Here is a 7313-nt window from a genome sequence, read left to right as displayed (position 1 = left end):
CAGATTTGTCAGATGAACGATTGAACGATTTAACGATCTGAACGATTTGAACGATTTTACCAAAGTTTTGAACGATTGAACGATTTTTGACTGCATTAAAATGAATGGAATCGTCCAAGTCTGACTGCAAACCCATCAGATGTCAGATATCGTTATCTGACAAACGGGAACGCGCATCGTTGATCGTCCATCGTTCAGGCATGTCAGATATGAACGATTTTCCTTCAGATATGAACGACTGAACGATTTTTAAATCGTTATCGTTCATATCTGAAGGAAAAATCTGATCGTGTGTATGCACCTTTACAGTTTGAAAAGCTTCTCTCAATGCATCTAAATTGTTCCTCTTCTAAACACCCAGGGGTATATTTACTAAAGTGAGAGTTTTTAGAAGTGGAGATGTTGCCCATAGCAACCAATCAGATTCTACTTAACATTTATCTAGCACCTTCTAGATAATATCTAGAATCTGATTGGTTGCTATGGGCAACATCTCAATTTCTAAAAACTTTCACTTTAGTAAATATACCTGTGACACAGTCAGGTTAGGGGGTCCCTCTCCTGGGTAGAAGGACTCCTTTCTTACACACACCCACAGCAGCAGGGAAGCAGCACACCAGTCTGGATGCAAGTACAAGCTGGTCGGCACCAGTCTTTATTGTACAATGTCAGAAATAACATAAAGAAAACATAAACATAAATCCTAGCCCTGTCGGGGCACTAACTTCACAGGTAGTTCCCTCACTACCAGAACCTGGCAGAGCCTAATGCCTTCACCAGCAACCAAGGCACAGCACAGCACAACACAACACAGTTAGGTTTTCAAGTGTCTCTGAGCAAACTCCCTGTCTGCTCTCCCAGGTGAAACAATCAGCCCTCAACACACTAGGCTTATATTGGCCACTCTCAGGTGGAAACCCTAACAAGCCTGTTACCAGGCTAAGAGAACCAAAACCTGGAGTGGCCGTGGGTGGAGCCCTCCCTCTCCTCTCACCCACAATCCCCAGGTCCCAAACCGGCTTTTCAAAAAGCCGAGACTCAAGCCTGCTACACTGCAGACTTTGTCCTGGAGGTTTAAAACACATAAGACAGGAATCTGGGACAAATGTACCTGCCAGAGACCACTTTACCAATGATCCTATCACAATACCCCATAGAGTTTAAATTTTATCATAAGTATTAAGAAAATGAAGAAGAGAAGGAACTGAGTAAAAATAAAGTAATAGCAATATATTGGCAGAAGTTTTGGTGCATCCAAAGAATTTACTCCATCAATTATAATCTACTATTTATTCACAATCAAAGACAGGTGAATAAAAACATTATAATAAAAAAGGAACAAATATATTTAAAAAGTGCATGTGACTATAACACCCCGTTATTGTATTGAATTATATATACTGTATATAAATATATATATATATATATATATATTTACTATATATATATATTTATCAATATTGATCATAATTGGTTTCCTAAACCTCTTTAGCATTCTAACATTGGGTGGCAGAATTTAAAACTGTATTCAGCATTGCACGTATGCGCAGAATGGGTCCTGCGTCATCGCACGCATTGACGTATTGGCAGACAGAGGCATTTGTGGGGCGGGGACGTGGATGGCCGGCATTCCCGGAAATGGGGGCGCCTCATGCCCGTTTTCTGGGAGTGGCAAGGCCAGGATATGCATCCACGGATGCAGCTTCCTGGCCTCGTAAACCGGCCAGCCTGCATAAGCTGAGGCTTACTCATCTGGCCAGTGCCGTCCACCATCGTGACCGATGGTCACGATGGTTGTCGCAGTGCTGGGATCGCAAATGCAGCAGGGGGTGTCACACACCTCATACACCTGTCATGCACCTGTCGTACACCTGTCATACACCTGTCATACACCTGTCATACACCTCCTACACCTGTCATACACCTCCTACACCTGTCATACACCTCCTACACCTGTCATACACCTGTCATACACCTCCTACACCTGTCATGCACCTCCTACACCTGTCATACACCTGTCATACACCTGTCATACACCTTCTACACCGGTCATACACCTCATACACCTGTCATACACCTGTCATACACCTCCTACACCTGTCATACACCTCATACACCTCCTACACCTGTCATACACCTCCTACACCTGTCATACACCTGTCATACACCTCCTACACCTGTCATGCACCTCCTACACCTGTCATACACCTGTCATACACCTGTCATACACCTTCTACACCGGTCATACACCTCATACACCTGTCATACACCATATACACCTGTCATACACCTGTCATACACCTGTCATACACCTCCTACACCTGTCATACACCTCCTACACCTGTCATACACCTGTCATACACCTCCTACACCTGTCATGCACCTCCTACACCTGTCATACACCTGTCATACACCTCCTACACCTGTCATGCACCTCCTACACCTGTCATACACCTCCTACACCTGTCATACACCTCCTACACCTGTCATACACCTGTCAAACACCTGTCATACACCTGTCATACACCTCCTACACCTGTCATGCACCTCCTACACCTGTCATACACCTCCTACACCTGTCATACACCTCCTACACCTGTCATACACCTGTCATACACCTCCTACACCTGTCATACACCTCCTACACCTGTCATACACCGTCATACACCTCATACACCTGTCATACACCTCCTACACCTGTCATACACCTCCTACACCTGTCATACACCGTCATACACCTCATACACCTGTCATACACCTCCTACACCTGTCATACACCTCCTACACCTGTCATACACCGTCATACACCTCATACACCTGTCATACACCTGTCATACACCTCCTACACCTGTCATACACCTCATACACCTGTCATACACCTCAAACACCTGTCATACACCTCATACACCTGTCATACACCTGTCATACACCTGTCATACACCTCATACACCTGTCATACACCTGTCATACATCTGTCATACACCTGTCATACACCTGTCATATACCTGTCATACACCTCATACACCTGTCATACACCTCATACACCTCATACACCTGTCATACACCTCATACACCTGTCTTACACCTGTCATACTCCTCATACACCTGCCATACACCTCATACACCTGTCATACACCTCATACACCTAATACACCTGTCATACACCTGTCATACACCTGTCATACACCTCATACACCTCATACACCTGTCATATACCTGTCATACACCTCATACACCTGTCATATACCTCATACACCTGTCACAGACCTGTCATATACCTGTCATACACCTCATACACCTGTCATACACCTCATACACCTATCATACACCTGTCATACACCTCATACACCTATCATACACCTATCATACACCTGTCATACACCTGTCCTACACCTGTCATATACCTGTCATACACCTGTCATACACCTCATACACCTGTCATACACCTCATACACCTGTCATACACCTGTCATACACATCATACACCTGTCATACACCTGTCCTACACCTGTCATATACCGGTCATACACCTCCTAGTTCTGCACATGCGCAAAACGAAGGGAAAATGGCCGCTGCGGCCATTTTCAGGCATTATTTTTACAGCGCTGTCACCGCCACCGACGTGTGACTCTGGAGAGGTAAGTATAATATGGGTGCAAGGTGTGAGGTGCGGGCTCCCCCTGGACCCAGGGACCCGTGTGCACTGCACACCCTTCCCCCATTATATATACGCCTCTGTTTTGTCCACATAAAATTATGTTTTGCCTCATTGTGCCTCATTATGAGATCCTAATTTGGTGGAAAGTTCTGAGCCAAAACCAAACCGCTCATCTGTAGTATATTGTTTGAGAAATCCAAAATCCAGATCTTCCAGGATCTGATGCCTTCAGTAATAAATAAACTCCTAGAGGACATAGACACATTGGTTTGAGGTAGACACTTAGGGGTAGATTTACTAAGAATCGAGGTAAGGGGGAGAGGCCGACCTGTCAGCGTCCCGCTCCCCAGCTATCACCCATAAAGTAGACTCGGAGACCAGGTTTTGAAATACCAATCTGGCCACAGCTTTATTTTACAACCTCAATAGCATACGTTGCAGGGCGCCAAGATAAGCAGTGGGCAAGGCTAGTTTACAAACAAAAAGTATGGTGGTCGCTCACATCAACTTAATGACATTGCACAGGTGCTCGTAAAGGGTGGGGTTTACACTGAGCTACAGAAAAAAAAAAGGGATTTTCCCTCCAGCACACTGCAGCAAAAACAAAAATACTTGAATCCTACATGATAATAGAAATTCAGAGGTATTGGTTTACATACATTTGCAAATATATGAATAAGCGCTGGGCCAAACGTCAAGGCTCCTCTATACCAGCGTCCCTAACATTATGGGGTTCACGTCTGAGATGCAGGGAACCCCAAAAGAATCCAGCCAAGGACCATCCCCAGGGCATCACACGAATAATGGAAAAAAGGGTGAAAGTGAAGTGTAAAGTATAGTTGTGTAAAGATAAATCAATAAGTGTTAATGGTAAGGGGTTAAAATGACATAAATAATAGACAAACAAATAGAAAGGTGATAAAAAATATCTATGTGAATTAAGTGGTGATGCCCTGAAAAAAGGCATGCGCCAGACGCGACGAGCGAAGGACTTTCCCTCGCTTGTTGTGTCTGATCAAAGGGGGCGTGCTGTCGATGTTGATTGACAGCACGCCCCCTTTGGTGGGCGTGCCGGGGGCGTGCCTCCCTGACGGGGGCGTTCCTAAGGGAACGCCTACCGTCAGAAGCCGGCCCACTGACATCACTAGTGATGTCAGTGGGAGTGATTTTGGCTCTGATAGAGCCAAAATCACTCCGGGCCTTGCGGTTGAAAACCTCAACCGCAGGCTCCGGCTCACAGTTTCGATGGTCGCGATGGTCAAGATCATCGCGGCCATCAAACTGCAAGCTCGTATAGGCTGTGGGTGGTGACCCACAGCTATACGAGCGTCCAGGAGGACGCTCCATAGTTATGGAGGCCGGCCCTCATTCAGAGCGTGCGCTCTGCTCAGAGCGTACGGCTCTGAATGAGGGCCTTAGTTAGTGGGGATGCATCCGCATGGATGAGAATAGTTGTCGCCCTCCCTGGGTCTACTGGCCAGAAATTCCATTACCGCCATCACTGGACACACTGTCGTGTCCGGCTGTGTCCTTATCTAGACCCATCTTCCCCTGCCGGCTTGGTCGGTCTTTGACCTCTGTATCTTGCACCGCACTGTGTCATCAGCTAACGTCACGTTCATGCTCTGCAGGCCTGAGTCGTGAGAACGCTTCGACTCTGCTACCAGCTCACTCACCCTGCATGCTCCCCTGAATGCCATGATGAAAGCTGTCTTAAACAATGTAGCCTCGCCTGCGTCTCTGTATAACCATGGTACTAGCCTCTCAGTTGTCACTGGTTCCCTACTGTCCGGCCTCCACACTTCTGCTCTGGCCCAGCCTTTCAATACTGTGTGGACCACAAAGTCCTTGGTCACATCCCTTTCCCCGGTCAACTTTGCAAATAATGATATGCCGGCCAGTGTCGTATTTGGCCTTGCCCTGGAAAACTGTTCCCTTCTCAGCTTGCATATAAAAAACAAAAATTTCTGGTATGGGTCCTTACCCTCCAGCCCTCCCACACTTGAAAATCGCTGCCACTTTTCCCAGGCAGCTTTGTATGCTATCCATGTCTTAGGCACCAGGGGCTGCTCAACGAGGGCACTCAAATCGTGATCGGCTCGACTATCTTACCACTTACTTACCACTTCTGCCTAGACAACGCATCCGCTATCACGGTCTGTTCCTTAGGCACGTGCCTGGCTTTGAATGTGACGTTGTGCCGCAGGTAGGTCGTAAATAATCTTCTCACTAACCAGATAACCGGTGGGGATGACGCGTGCTAATTGTTTACAATCTGCACCACCCCAATGTTGTCGCACCAAAATTGTATACGTCTGTTGGCCAGCCTGTGGCCCCAGATGCTCTCTGCTACCACTATTGGGAACAATTCCAACACTGCCAGATTTCTGGTCAACACCGTAACCCCCCGTCTGGCCGGCCACTGCTGGGCACACCATTCTCCTTGCAGGTAGGCCCCAAAACCTGTTGCACCAACCGCATGAATAACTGCAACGCATGGTTGCAAGTGGTTGGTGCCTGCCAGATACAAACGCCATTTAAATGCCGGATGAATTCCTCCCACATTCGCAGGTCGTCCCTAAGGTACTTGGAGATGCGAAGAAAATTGTGCTTTTTCTTAACACCTGCCGTGGCCTGCTCCAGCCGCATTTTAAAAATCCTGCCCATGGTTATTACCAGGCATGCAAATCAGTGCCTCCCTAACAAGGACTGCAAGGGGCCTAGCGTGACCTTTTTTGCCCCCTCGCAAAAACTGATCTCGTGACCTAGCCTTTCTACCTTCTCTGCTGGGAGTCTGCACTCTAGGTTCTCTGAGTCAATCTCTATGTCCAAGTATGCCATTATGGCCTTTGGCCCTTCTGTCTTTTTCTTGCAATGGGGACGCCAAATTCTCCTAGCATGCTCTGGAGCTCCTGCAGAAGCCGGCCGCAATGACCTAACCATGGGGGGCCTGCTAGCAGGAAGTCGTCTAAGTAATGCGCTGTGGCCTTTGATCCTGTGAATTCTTGAAAAACACCACTGCAAGAAGGAGCTGAAGACCTCAAAGAAGGCGCAAGAAATAGCGCGACCCATGGGCAATCACTTGTCTATGAAAAAGTATCCGTCGAAACGTAAACCCATGAGTCTAAAGCTCTTGGGATGCAGGAGCAGCAATCTAAAAGCGGATTCAATGTCCAGCTTTGCCATGAGTGCTCCCTTGCCCTGGCTTTTCACCATCTGTCAAATGACTGGTACTGCACTGAACACTGATCCCTGTCTAGGGCTTCATTCACCGATGCCCCCTCTGGGTAAGATAGGTGCTGAATGAGCCTAAATTTCCCAGGCACCTTTTTCGGTACCAGCCCGAGAGGTGAAATCACTAGTTCTGGTATCGGTGGGGTGCTGAACGGTGCCGCCATCCTGCCTAATGCCAGCTACTTTATAATCTTGTCTTCCACCACCAGCGGTTGCTCCGCAATGGATTTCAAATTCCTGCTGTTAACTGTGTATGGGACGTTTCTCACTACTGGAATCCTGAACCCGTCTCTGAACCCCGCTCTTAACAGCTCGGCTTCGTCTGGCTTTGGGTACCTGGCCAGCCACTCCAGGATCCTACCTAATTTCACTAGCTAGCGTGCGCCCTGAGCCACTCGTCCACATCTCTGACTCCGAAGTC

Source organism: Taudactylus pleione, unplaced genomic scaffold, assembly GCF_031769625.1.
Source record: "Taudactylus pleione unplaced genomic scaffold, aTauple2 ptg000672l, whole genome shotgun sequence".
NCBI lineage: Eukaryota > Metazoa > Chordata > Amphibia > Anura > Myobatrachidae > Taudactylus > Taudactylus pleione.
The sequence above is the reverse complement of the archived record's forward strand: the minus strand, read 5'-3'. Positions refer to the sequence as shown.